Consider the following 14,388-nt stretch of genomic DNA (forward strand, 5'->3'; position numbering starts at 1 on the left):
TCAAAGCAGGGGTAGAGAAACTTAGGATGAGAGAATGTGACCCACTGATTTGATTTTCTTAAGACTTAAACATGGTCTGCTCTGATTACTGTTACCGTGGTTGGAAGTTTTTATTTTCCTTTGGCAGAAAGTTCTGCTTGTTATCTGATAAGAAGTGCAGGCTCAGAGGCCCAAGTTCTGGAGCTGTTGAAGAGCTCTGAACAGTGTTGACAGAGTTCCTCAGGTACTCAGAATAATCATGAAAAACAAATGGTTGCCTCTGGAGCCTGTAGTTGAAGTCAAGTACAGAGGACGGTACCTCAGAAATGCACTCAGCCTTTCTGTCTGGCCCCCTGCCTGTCATTCTCCCTTCTCTTTCTTCCTCTGTGGATTTCCTCTCCCACCTTCCTGTCTGTCTTGCACCATACATTGCTTAATTTTCTCCCATTGCTTTCCCCCTCTTCTGATCTTATTCCCTAGATTTTTCTGTCCTCAGAGCCTTTGACGAACCACCAAACTATATAATTTCAGACTTATACCCACTTCAAAAAAAAAATTTTTTTAATTTTTATTTATTTATTTGACAGACAGAGATCACAAGTAGGCAGAGAGGCAGGCAGAGAGAGGAGGAAGCAGGCTCCCTGCTGAGCAGAGAGCCTGATGCGGACCTCGATCCCAGGACCCTGAGATCATGACCTGAGCCGAAGGCAGCAGCTCAACCCACTGAGCCACCCAGGTGCCCCCACTTCAAAAATTTTTTGAAGGTCTTACTATGAAAACCTCTTAAGCAGAAAACACCACATCTCCCTCCAGAAAAAGAGAAAAACATCGATACTGAGCTGCTCTGTATGGGAAGTTGTATGAGCTTGCACAGGGGGCTCTGCTCTGAGCCTCAGGACCCCTGGGTCCAGTTGGGCTGAGTTCCTGCCTCCCCTCATCCTTCTGGTTGGACTTGTTTCCTCGCCCATTAAATAATGGCATTTTATGCCTACAGATCATTAATAACCTATGACACTTGGCTAATATTTCCTCCCACTACGATCCTGTGATTTTTACCACCCTCCACTCCACGCATTATCCTCACTTTAGATAAAAGTGAAATATCCTACTACCTCGGAGTCAATGAAAATCTTTTTTCCTGATTTCTTTAAAATGAGGTGGTTTCCGTGTTTCCTTTCAAGAAACCCTTGAGTATTTACCAGAGCTTGAAACTACCTTCAGAACATCATAAAAGTTTCACTTCTATTATTTAGTGTTTAGTTAATTTTCCATATTTTGACTTTTCATTTTTCATCTATGTTCTTTTCCGCTATATTAATTTTACTTCTAACAATGAACCTGTCTGTTTCCTCTGGGTTAGGTACTGCATCTTGACACTCTTAAGAGCTCGCAAAATTTATGTTTTTAATTTTAGTAATTAAAATGGATATGATGCGCCATTTTCTCACATTTAGCTTTATAAGTGAAATTGTGTCTATCATCCTCATTTTACTCCATAAAAATTTATCATCTAGTTCAATTTAGTATAAAAGTACACTATAAAATGTACTAATTCAATGTTCAAATGATGTAGATGTTATGCAACTGTGTAAAATTTATATGCACTAATAGTTACAAACTGAATACTTTTATTTATTTTTTTATAGAATAGATCTGTTTTATTTAACAGACAGAGATCACAAGCAGAGAGAGAGGAAGGGAAGCAGGCTCCCCACCAAGCAGAGAGCCTGATGCGGGGCTTGATCCCCGGACCCTGGGATCATGACCCGAGCAGAAGGCAGAAGCTTTAACCCACTGAGCCACCCAGGCGCTCTGACTTTTTTATTTCAAGGGCAAAATCTCAGTGAACCTTTTCTTATGGCAGTTTGTTGATTTATTTCACCTCACTTGATTAATTGAAAAGTCAAGCTTGTAACGATCAGTCGACCCGTGCAAATGTACTAAAATTCCCTTCATTAGTCTGTTGAGGAAAAAGCGACTCTTTAAACAATAAACAACAACAAACATTCTCGTTTTGCACAGCTGCACTGTGTTCCTACCAGCAGCGTGAAATTATGCTGCCAACCCGTTCAGGGCCAAACCTGACAAAACACAACTTTTGGATCATGGCATCGTAATTACAGCTTGAGACTCCAGGTTGCGGCGGCTGCGGGAAGGGGGGTGGGGGGTAGTTTACTGTACTCTGTACTCTCAAAAATACTACCATTATGTCATATACTTGACACTTCCTAGGGTAGCAAGGCACAATAAGTCCCATGTGTGATCCTGTGAAGATGCAAAGCCAATCCTTTTAAAGATCTAAGCGATGTTTAACATTTCATTTCTGTGTTGCTAGTACACACTGAGCAGGCATTTGCACACAAGCAGCTCTGAGACCTTAAAGTTGAAAGCACTTTATGTAGAGCTAAGGCATTTTCTTAAATTTTCATGTATGGTATTAAGTAGTAAAGAAATCTTTTTTGATAATAGCTATGTCAGGTTCAGAGAACCACAAAGTTATATACATAGTAGAAACCTGGAGAAAAAAGCACTGTAACTATAGGTCGAAAATATAATCAGTGGGGTGCCTGGGTGGCTCAGTGGGTTAAACCCTCTGCCTTTGGCTCAGGTCATGATCTCAGGGTCCTGGAATGGACCCCAGCTGCCGGCCGGCTCTCTGCTCAGCAGGAGGCCTGCTTCCCCCTCTCTCTCTGCCTGCCTCTGCCTACTTGTGATTTCAATCTCTCTGTCAAATAAATAAGTAAATAAAATGTTAAAAGAAAAGAAAATATAATCAATGTTTCTTAAAAAAAAGTTTTAGTACTTCCTGAAATCTTTGAAATGACTTCCAGAATTTACTAATAAAAAAAATAAAGTTATAACAAGTTAAAAATGAATCAGATTCACTGGAGAAAGATAGTACTAAAATGAAAGTCCTGGAAACTCAGTTATCCTAAGAAAGTCAACAAACCTGAATTACTTCAGAACCTCACCAGAAAGATCAATGAATTTCATAGTGTTTATTGTTTTTTAATATATCAAATTCTAGTAATAACTGATACATTGTCCTTGTCATCAGAAAGGTGAAAGGCAGCCTTTCTTTTCTGCAATCAAAAGCTGTTAATACCAATATGCTCCTTGATTTTAGCACAAATATTCAGTCCTTAGTTTAAAAAAAAATCCAGGACTTTTATCCTTGATATAACCGATGCTTTTTTTAGATACACTCAAACAAAATCCTAAAAGCTTTGCTTTCAGTGGTCAGAGGAAGCATTGTGTTGCAATAAGAAGGGGAAAAGACAATAAGTAGAATATGCAATACGAGTGTCTTTCAATATCACAGATGTCTCTGAATAACCAAATTTATAAATAAACCATTTTATTTAGACACATAATATGATTGTTCTTCATCGGAATAGAGAACTATTTAAATAATTAGATCCCACATATATATATATATATGTTTGCTATAATTAGAGAGTAAAACACTAGGATTGCCTTTAGAAACAGGGTTTTTTTCATAAGACGTAGCTGACAAAAATATCCTTCTCTACTTTGAAAAATATAATACTGATATTATAATGCAACTTGGGCCCTTTATAAACTACAAGGTATAGTAGTGGCTTGAAATTTTCAGTCTGTTTCCAAACACACAAAAAGGCTAAAACATTTAGAGGAGCATTCAGCCATTCAGGTGATGGAAGACTTTTCTATTATGTAGGTAAAAATGTCCTTTACATTGGGGCTCAAGATGTGTTCTTTTAAATGTTTCTTTTTGCAAACATCTTCCCAGAGTCACAATGCAGTGAAGGGGGATAAATAAAGATGAAAGGCAATGAGAAAAATGAAAAAGGCAACCAATGGAAAAATTACTGGTGCCATTGAAAGGAACAAAAACAAGGCTGGGCCACCCTGTCATATCCTGATAAAAACTACAAACTTCAGTTCTATGTGGATGACACAATCTTCAATTTGGGTGATGAACTTAAATTTCATATGCCCTCTGGGTGTTCGGCCCAAGTTAAATTTAGCCTCTATAAAACCAGATTAAAAAAATGTTCATGATATTTGGAAAGGATTTGAATATTTGTTAGGTTTCTTCCAATAAAATTAGTTTTTAGATCAAGGAATGATTGATCTGGAATGTTCAGTAGTAATATTCTTTTTTTTTTTTAAAGATTTTATTTATTTGTCAGAGAGAGACACAGCGATAGAGGGAACAAAAACAGGGGGAGTGGGAGAGGGAGAAGCAGGTGTCCCACGGAGCAGAGAGCCTGACTCGGGGCTTGAACCCAGGACTCTGGGATCATGATCTGAGCTAAAGGCAGATGCCTAACAACAGAGCCACCCAGGCGCCCCCAGTAGTAACATTCTAGACAAGGGATGTTTCTCTCAGTTGGGCTCCCCTTAATATCAAAAATACAATTTCCAATTACCTTCTGGTCCCTTACTTCTCTTAATCGAACATGTTAAAAGGCAATGTGGTTTTCATTAAAAATATAAATAGTGAGTCTGACCTAGGATTAGTTTCTATGACCTAAACATTGTACCATACTTTATATACCCTCAGTTTGGAGAGTAGAGTTACAAAATGTGGCAAAGGGAACTTGTATATGTTCTAGTCCAATTCCTCATTTCCAGGTTTCCAAACCGAGATCCAATGAGGTCATGTGACTTGGCTGACCTCTCTTTCTGGTAGCTGCTGAACTTGGACTAGAACCCAGATCTATAAATGCCTATGTAAGTCTCTTTCTATTACATCCCACCTCATTATTCTTTGCTTTTCACCTTATAGCCCATTTTTAAAAGCTTTTATTTTTTGTCTACCCCCATATCAAAATACTGATTCAAACTACACTAAGCTGAGATGTGCTATTTCCTTTATATTGTTGATTTCTTTAAAGGCTAATAGCTGTAGTCAGGCAACTTGATTGTGCTCTTACGAAAAGAGGTGAACTTCACAGAATCGTTCTTTCATTACCTCTCTCTTCTGAGTACTGGTTCTTATGATAACTAACCCTTTCTGCTGTGGATCCCTTCAGTCAATTCTGCACACTGCAGCCCCTACACCAGCAGACTGGGGTCACTTCCTACAGAAGATGTTCCCATGCTTCCCACTCTCCGGATAAAGACACACTGCATACAAAGACTGCAAGGTCTGTCATCGACTTCTCTCTGCAGTTTTCTATATCATCTACCTTACTCCCTCTCATTTTGTGTTCTGACTTTTTCATTCATTTCTTTTCATGTGCTACTCTTCTCCCACAAGGAATTTCCACATCTTCTATTTCCTTCCCTCTTCACCTTCAGATATCAACTCAAGAATCACATCTGAGATAACATCCCCTGATTACCTCGGCTATAAAATAATCTTATTTTAAGAACTTACATAGAATTAGGTGCCTTGTACCTACAGCACTTGTCACAACAGCAGTTTTGCATTTATTTTTGAGTATATATGAGTATTTTTTTAAGATTTTATTTGTTTATTAGAGACAGACAGCGCAAGAGAGAGTGAGCATGAGCAGGGGGGAAGGGCCAAGGGAGAGGGAGAAGCAGGGTCCCCATTGAGCAGGGAGCCTGACTTGGGGCTCCATCCCAGGACCCTGGGGTCATGACCTGAGCTGACGGCAGATGCTTAACTGACTGAGCCACCCAGGCGCCCCTGGAATGAGTATTTTGACTATTTGATAAATATGCATCTTCTTCAATAGACTCTAAGTTCCTTGAAGGCAGGAATCATATCTCATCTTATTCACCACTGTATCCCAAGTGCTTGGCATGAAGTAGACCCATCATGATATTTTTGAATGAAAAAGTAAATGATCAGATTTATATATTACTTAACATTTATTTAAAAATCATACTCTCATTCCAGCTACTCCATATGACCTGCCACTCCCCAAATCCAATGTGACTATCGTGTCTGAAAGGCTCTTTTCTGCATTCTCCATCTGATAAATCCTTATTCATTATTTAAGATTAAGAAAAAATATTTTGTTCCAGGGTGAATTAATCTCTTCTGCCATAATGGATTAAAAGTTGTTCTATATGTTATAATGCTTTTATCTTGTATCATAACTATTCATTTATTCATTCTTTTTATTCATTCATTCAGCAAATATTTATGAGCCCTACTCTGCCGGAGATGCAGTCTCTGACATCAAGAGGCTTATATTCTTCCCCCCGCCCCGTGTTTGAGTTTTATTTCTTCTATAAAACAGATAAAAATATTAAGGTTAGTTTTTTGGGGGTGGTTTTTTAAAAAATTTATTTATTTTTTTCAGCATAACAGTATTCATTGTTTTTGCACCACACCCAGTGCCCCATGCAATCTGTGCCCTCTCTAATATCCACCACCTAATTCTCCCAACCTCCCACCCCTACCCTTCAAAACCCTCAGATTGTTTTTCAGAGTTATATTCTAATGGAGGTAGATAGGCATTTTACACAAACACACAAGCAACTGACTACAACAGTGAAAAAAACTACAATGGAGAAGAAGGTTCCATGTTCCATTTTAACTGAAAATGCCTTCTTGGCTGTGAGTTCTTAAAAGTATTAAGCTTCTCTTACCCATATTTGCAACTTTGGCATGCAAATGCTTAACAAATTTTGTAGACTATCCAAGAGAATGAATGAATGAGTGAATAATGAATTTCAAGGCACTATTATCCTTATTTTTGGTCAAATGTTTTGGTTAACATCATCTAACATCAGTTTATTTTGGTGACTTCCAATTTGTTTAGAAGTTCTACCTGCCCTTATTTATCTGTCTTGACAAGGCCTGGGTTCAGGATAAGAACTGGGTTTTCTGGACATTTGTAGGGAAGAAGTGATAAAGAAGACTCTAACAATTATTGCTGTCCCAACTAGAATATGCTACCTAAAAACACTATTGGTCCTAGTAATGTTCCAGCAGGTGACCTGGGTGACCACCTGTCAGGTATGTGCAGAAGAAACTCCTACCCTGTTGTGAGATGGAGAAGATGGCCTTCAAAGTGGCTTCTATCACTCAAATTTTATGGTTCTATAAGATTTAAGTGAATACCACTCATCTAGATAGTTCACTGGATAAATAAAGAATAGGGAAAACCTTACCCTTTCAATTTCTTTTTTTTTTTAAAGATTTATTTGTTTGAGAGAGAGAGAGAGAGAGAGCTTGAGTGCATGCAAACATGGGGAGGGGGCAGAGGGAGAGAATTTTCAAGCAGACTCCCCACTGAGCGTAGATCCTGACGTGGGGCTCCATCGCATGTCCCTGAGATCGTGACCTAAGCTGAAACTAAGAGGGGGATGTTTAACCGACTGAGCCACCCAGGTGACCCCACTCTTTCAATTTCGTAAGTTTAAAATTTTGCAAAAGTGAATTTTCTATTTCTCAGTATAAGCTAAGAAACAGAAATATGCAAGCCAGAAGAGAAAATGAGATTGAATTTCCACTAAAAAGAAAATAATGAAAAGTAAAAGGAAAGAAGGTATCAGAGTTAGTGAGTCCTCTCACCCCCCACCCCTGCCAAGAGGTAAGCTTACATTCTTTAACAACGATCTTTTCTCTTTCTAAGTAATATAAAGTATTACCATGGAAAGACTATATGAAAAGGACAAAGTTTAATCAAAGGAATGACCCAATGGTAATGGAAATACAAGCAGAGTAGTATTTGGGTTGGGAAAAGAGCTTAAGTTGAAAGGTAGAAATCGGGGCGCCTGGGTGGCTCAGTGGGTTCCCCCCACCCCGCCTCTCTGCCTACGTGTGATCTCTATCAAATAGATAAAATAAAAATCTTAAAAAAAAAAAGAAAGGTAGAAATCTTTCCCAACATATTCAAATCACAATATGTGGGTAGCCACATCTTCAAACTCAAAGAAGACTATGGCCAAAATTTGCCTTAGGATGCTCGGTGTAGCCAAAGCCACAGTCCCAACCATCCATGCTCACAATGCTGTCACGTGCTCTAGCTTCTAGCATGGAAAAGCAGTTTCTAACAGATCAATGGTATCCTTCATTAATGAAACTAATTTAAAAAATCAGAATGTGTCACAAGTAATCGTTTGCTTGATTTTTATTCTGTGCATTAAGTAGAAAAGGAAAGAGGCTCACTGAACTACAGACATCCATCTCCACATCCCTTATAATTAATGTTTTCCATCCACCCTTGTCATCAGTGAGGATCATTAAACACCATTTATTAAGCATCCATCTGTGTATGGCACTTTATAAATATTCCTCCCCTTGCCCCTGCTCCCTTTCTCAATCTACCATGTGTCTCTGTTGTATAAAATGCTAGGGAAATACAATGATAATAAATAATTAATGGTAAGAGCATAAGGCAGATGGACGAGATGACCTACTAACATCTAAGAATCTTAGGATGCTAAATTTACGGCTAATAATATAATTTAGCACAATTTGATAAGAAAATATCAAAGCATTTGATGAGGAAAATGAGCTAATCATATTCCATCAACATTTTCTAAAATAAAAATGTGAAAATTGGGACCACAGATGGACTGACTGAAAGCCTTGAGTTCATGTGACTTATACCAGATGATACAGTCTTGAAATAAATAATGTGGAAAACAGTGTGGAAAAAATATTAAAAATCATGGTTTTGATAGTACAATAGGGAATGTCATTTTGAAGCAAAGGTAAAAATATTTATAAATAAAGGACACCTATTATTTTCATTGAATGGACTACTACATTTAAGAATAATGAAACTATGGGCTTCCCTCCCTTTTTTCAGTTCTTCTTTAATGTTGTCATATTATTTTCCCAATGTTTTTTCTTCAAGGAAAGAGTCAATAATACTGGGTTTAGGTATGGTGATATTTAAAGCACTCTTTTTTCACTTCTACAAGCCTCATGTAGTCAGGATTATAGTCCAAGAGTTTGTCAAGGTAAAATAAGCTATTGCTGTAAGATTCAGATTTATAATTTGGATTTTATTTCAGCTTAAGATCAAAATGCCCATACGTAGAAACTCTATTTCCTAGAAAGTAAGGATATTCTCGGAGATGTATATGAAGGAAAGCCAAAGTTATGATCTCATTTGCTTTGTGAATTTTGTTAATAATTACCATTTTTATCACCTACCACATGTTGGGTAATTATTATATGCAGCCACTATGCTTATCCCTTAATTTTCAGAATGAACATGCTCATTAATTCTCAACCCACCTATGGATGGGTATTATTATCTTTAATTTACCAATAAAGAAACTGAGGCTCAGGGGTGCCTGGGTGGATCAGTGAGTTAAGCATCTGCCTTCAGGTCAGGTCATGATCTCTGGGTCCTGGGATCAAGCCCCATGTCAGGCTCCCTGCTAATAGGGAGCCTGCTTCTCCCTCTCCCTCTGCCCCTCTGTCCTCAACCTCCCCCTCCCCCTGCTCTCTGTTCTCTACCAAATAAATAAATAAAATCTTTAAAAAAATAAGCCGAGGCTTAGAAAGGTAAGCTCTTTGTTCAAGATGACATCAATAGTAAGTGCTGGTACCAGGATTCCAGTCCAGCATTATCTTAATGTGAAGCCTCCCATGTCTGTAACTTCATAAGATGCTGGAGATTTTCCTTGAATGGCAGGATTCTGGATGCCTCAGAATGATAAATAAATGGAAATATTGAACCAATATTGAGGAATATTTTTAGCATTATACAGAAGACTAAAACTCAAATAATTCTTATACCATTATATCTATCCCTTGGTCTAAGCAGCATGAATAAAATAAATTACATGTCCTAATTTTCTTATGTATAGAGATGGTAGGGTTGGCAACTATTTTTCTAGTTCTAAATTTTTAAAATTAAACAAATTTTATTTTATTAAAAGATTTTATTTATTTATTTGAGAGAAAGCAAGCATGGGGAGAAGCAGACTACTCCTCAGGTAGCCCCCATGAAGGGCTCCATCCCAGGACCTGGGATTATGACCAGAGCTGAAGGCAGATACACCCGACTGAGCCACCAAGGCGCCTCTAAACAAATTTTAGTAAATGACTTTGTAAAGTAATATTATTAGCCTTAGTATTTGAGATTTATAGTCAAGATAGATGTTTTAAAAATATAAAATTCAGGGGCACCTGAATGCCCCAGTCAGGTAAGTATCTGCCTTCAGCTCAGGTCATGATCCTGGGGGTCCTGGGATCTAGCCTTGCGATGGGTTCCCTGCTGAGCAGGGAACCTGCTTCTTCCTCTCTTTCCTGTTTGTGCTCTCTCTCTCGCTATCTCTCTCTCTCTCTCTCAAATAAAATCCTTCAAAACATGTATATAAAATTCATAGCATTTGGAAGGGCAACATTAGTGGATTGAAATGATTTTCCCAGGGTCCATTCAGCGTCAGAGCTAGAAGTCAACTCTCTTGTTCCTGAGTCTGTATTTTTCCACTAGACCTTGCTACCTTAGAGCACCAAAAATAAATATAAAAGTACAATAATGGAAGAGGAGAAAGTTAAGTAAGAGCAATCCAACTATCTCATATTTAGGTAAGCCTATAAATACTGATGAATTGAACCTAATTATTAATGAATCCTGACTAAAACATAAATCCATAATTTCTCCTATTTCAATAATGGTCAGAATGGGAAAAGATAAAAAATTACAAATAATACATACTGAGTTAGGTACATCATTCCTTTCTCATTCCCTCCCTTCCTTCCTTCCAAAACCATGTGTTAATTGGCTATCACTATGTACTGAATGAGGGGATACAAAATTTGGTAAGGTAGCCCTTGATCTCAAAGAACCCATAGCATTACAAGAATTTTTGGATTTGTGCTTTTAGCATATGTCTTCTAGGCTCAGATAATATTATGGACTTAAATATTTCTTTAACTGGCACCTAATTAAAGCTTTCTACCTGATTTAAACATATTAATGTGAAGAAAGGGAAAGGTATAAAATACCAGCAAATGACACAGATGTCTTAATTCATGGGGATTTAAGGAGCATAATGTTCATTTATGTGAGCTATAGCCTTGGCCACCATTTGCAATTTTAAAAGCTTTTTGGGGTCTTAAATGAATTAATGAATTAAATGGTTATTTCACTAATTCATTTGACACAGACTTACTGAGCACCTACAACTATATCAAACACTGTGTTATAAAATGCCTGTCAGAAAATGGGTCCCTAAAAAAGAAAATAGACCAATCCTTACTATAACATTCTACTTTAGCTGCACACATAGAACTACAAGCCATGTTTATTATTAAGTATTTTGCTGGGCCTGAATAAAACCAGAAGACAATTTTAACAAGTAACTTTTTTTTTCACTAAAAATTTCATTTATTTATTTTCAGCATAACAGTATCATTATTTTTTCACCACACCCAGTGCTCCATGCAATCCGTGCCCTCTATAATACCCACCCCCTGGTACCCCGACCTCCCACCCCCCCCACCACTTCAAACCCCTCAGATTGTTTTTCAGAGTCCATAGGCTCTCATGATTCACCTCCCCTTCCAATTTACCCCAACCCCCTTCTCTCTAACTCCCCTTGTCCTCCATGCTATTTGTTATGCTCCACAAATAAGTGAAACCATATGATAATTGACTCTCTCTGCTTGACTTATTTCACTCAGCATAATCTCTTCCAGTCCTGTCCATGTTGCTACAAAAGTTGGGTATTCAGCCTTTCTGATGGAGGAATAATACTCCATAGTGTATACGGACCACATCTTCCTTATCCATTCATCCGTTGAAGGCATCTTGGTTCTTTCCACAGTTTGGTGACCGTGGCCATTGCTGCTATCTGTACCCCAATGTTTATAGCAACAAGTAACTTTTTAATGGCTTCTGAGCTTTCTATGTGCACTCTTTCTATAAATCCTAATGAAAACGCTCTCCTTAGATTTAGGGAAAAAAACTAGGATTCCAAATTTAAAATGACATTTATCTCAAAAGTAAATTAATATTTAATGGTAGCCTAATTAATAATTGTGATTTTATGAACTAAAGACATTTAGCATTGAAGCCCCTAGTCACATTTGTTCTAAACTATACAGACTAGAAAATAGAACTAAAGATGGACCATCTCTTCTCCAATGTTACTTTACTGCTATATTTCAGAATTGTACCTTCTAAATACCCCTTTCTCATTCTGGAAGATAGTGCTTTTCATTTGTGAAAAGCAGAACAAAGAACTCAAGAGATCCAGACACATGGGAACTTTCAAAGGATTCAAAGCAACTCTAATGTTATCTAGGTGATAACTATTAAAAAAAAAGCACAATACTTTACCGTAACATGCTTTACATAATAAATATTGAAATTATTGTATCTGAGAAATCTCCAAAAATATATCAATTGGCATGTCAAGAGCTATTATCATTTCCGAGGGAATTTTTTGTTAATAACCTGAACTGATAAAATAGCTCTTATAAATAAACACAAAAGAAATCAAGATGAAAAAGGAAGGGAACTTGTTAAAGAACGCAGAATTGTGTCTGTGTCATTTTAGAGGTTAGAGAGGAAACATGAATAGAGGAAGAAACATGAATAGAAGGAGACAGAGATAGGATGGACAAGAATGTAAGAATGAAAGAGGAAGAAAGAAAGGAAGAAAGAGAGAGAAAGGAAGGAAGGATATCCTGTCTGGGCAAAGTGGGCATGAGAAAGCATTTAAGGTCACATTAGACACTTAACAAAGATAATGTTCTATACTTGTATAATATTTTATATTTTGTAGTTCACAAAGAAAGAAATGCCTTCGGTAAAGAACAATTCCTATGCATAGAAACAAATCATAGTGCATCCAAATCCCTTCACAGGGATGTACCTGGGAGATACTCCACAGAGTCAAAATAGGCATTGGTCTCCACAGATGGCTTGCATGTTTATATATGGTTAGTTGGAGGCTGATGCTGGTTGTAAGCGGGTATTTCTAGACTTTAAACCATACTGCTTTTGAAACTTAGTGCTTCCTAAAGTAATTCATGCTAATAATAACCCAGGCCTTCACGTCTTGTATGGTAGCACTAGCCACATATGGATATTGAAATTAAAAATTTAATTTCTCAGTCTCACAAGTCACATTTCAAGGGTTCAATAGCTTATGTGGCCAGTGCCTGCAGAATCGAGAGCACAGACACAGAATATGCCCAACACCACGACAGTTCTATTAGACAGCACGGGTGTAGACAACTCTCCTGTGAAGTTATGAAGCTCAGGTCTGTTCTGAAAATAGGGATGAGAGAAAAATTCTATTGGAAATAACATATTCTTCCTCAACTCACTCCACCAGTGGCTTCTAATCTTGCCAGTGGTAGCCCTTCAAACTGCACTTTCAAACTGCTCCAGTCCAGACTCTAGAAACATTTTAGCCCTGATCAAGAAGCAGGTGAAGAATGTTTGAGTATAAAATAGTGTAGGGCCATGGCCTGGCTGTTCATCAACATGCTGGCCCTACTCTAGTCCTCCTCTGGTCTACCCTGGGCAGCAGTTCTTGGTAGCCGCACTCCTGGTAGCTGTTCTGGGACCCAGAACCTGACTTAGGACCTGGTTCCATCCATTCCTTCACTCACTGACCCAACGCATTAACAACGAGCCCCAACTATGTGGCAGTGCTGTGGATAAATCAGTGAATAAGGACAGCCTCTGCCTTTAGTGAGCTGACGTTCTCACACAGCGAAACGACACAGGAGAATGACCCACAATCTAGAACTGGGGTAAGTGCTGCGAAGGAGAATAGACGATGCTAAGAAAGAGAATAATGGAGAGACCTGCTCTACTCTGGGGGCCTGAGAAGGCCTCTCTGAGCAAATGACTTTTGACCTGAGATCAGGGACATAAGTAAGAGTTAGCCAGGTAAAAGCAGGAACAGAGAGCACCCCAAACAACCACCTGTGCACACCTTGAGAGCCAAGGAATCTCGGGCACCTTGAATAAACTAAAAGAAAGTCAGAAATCATAGCAGACTACAAAGGGTGAGTGGCCTGAAAAGAGGCAGGTGGGCAGAGGCCAGACTGACCAGAGCCTCTATAAACAGCAGCCTTACACTAGTGATGCTTTGGAAAGCAAAGAAGGAATATGGTAACCCCCGAGTTAAGGACTGAGGCCTTTAGTCTAAGAAAAGTGGGAAATCATTTAAGGGGTTAAGGTAGAGGAGTGATATGATCAGATCTGCCATTTATAGAAAAAAGAAAAGCAAAGGGCAAAATGGATTGAGGGGACAAGAAAAGAAGCTAGGGGTCCAGTTAATAAGCTTTAGTGGAAGTCCAGAAAGAGGTGTTGCCATTTTGGTGATGGCATAGGGAATGGTCCTGTCCATTGTGCCTGAAACCCTGCATTTATAACGTGACTATCACATGGCTCTCCCGACAACAGACACCCATGTCCAAACTAGTCTGGACTCCTGCTAGCTACATACAATAGACTTCTTTCTAAATAAATTCTTAAATATTCACAAACCATAGCATTTGAGCCTGGATCT

The 14,388-nt window shown here is 38.3% G+C and overlaps 1 protein-coding gene across 1 annotated transcript in view; it reads right to left on the reverse strand.

Moving 5' to 3' along the window:
- The window catches only part of KCNB2 (potassium voltage-gated channel subfamily B member 2), a 392,549-nt gene that overhangs the window by 367,711 nt on the left and 10,450 nt on the right, over positions 1-14,388 (reverse strand). The gene's annotated exons all lie outside the window — the stretch shown is intronic.

The sequence above is a fragment of the Mustela nivalis genome (assembly GCF_964662115.1).
Source record: "Mustela nivalis genome assembly, chromosome: 2".
NCBI lineage: Eukaryota > Metazoa > Chordata > Mammalia > Carnivora > Mustelidae > Mustela > Mustela nivalis.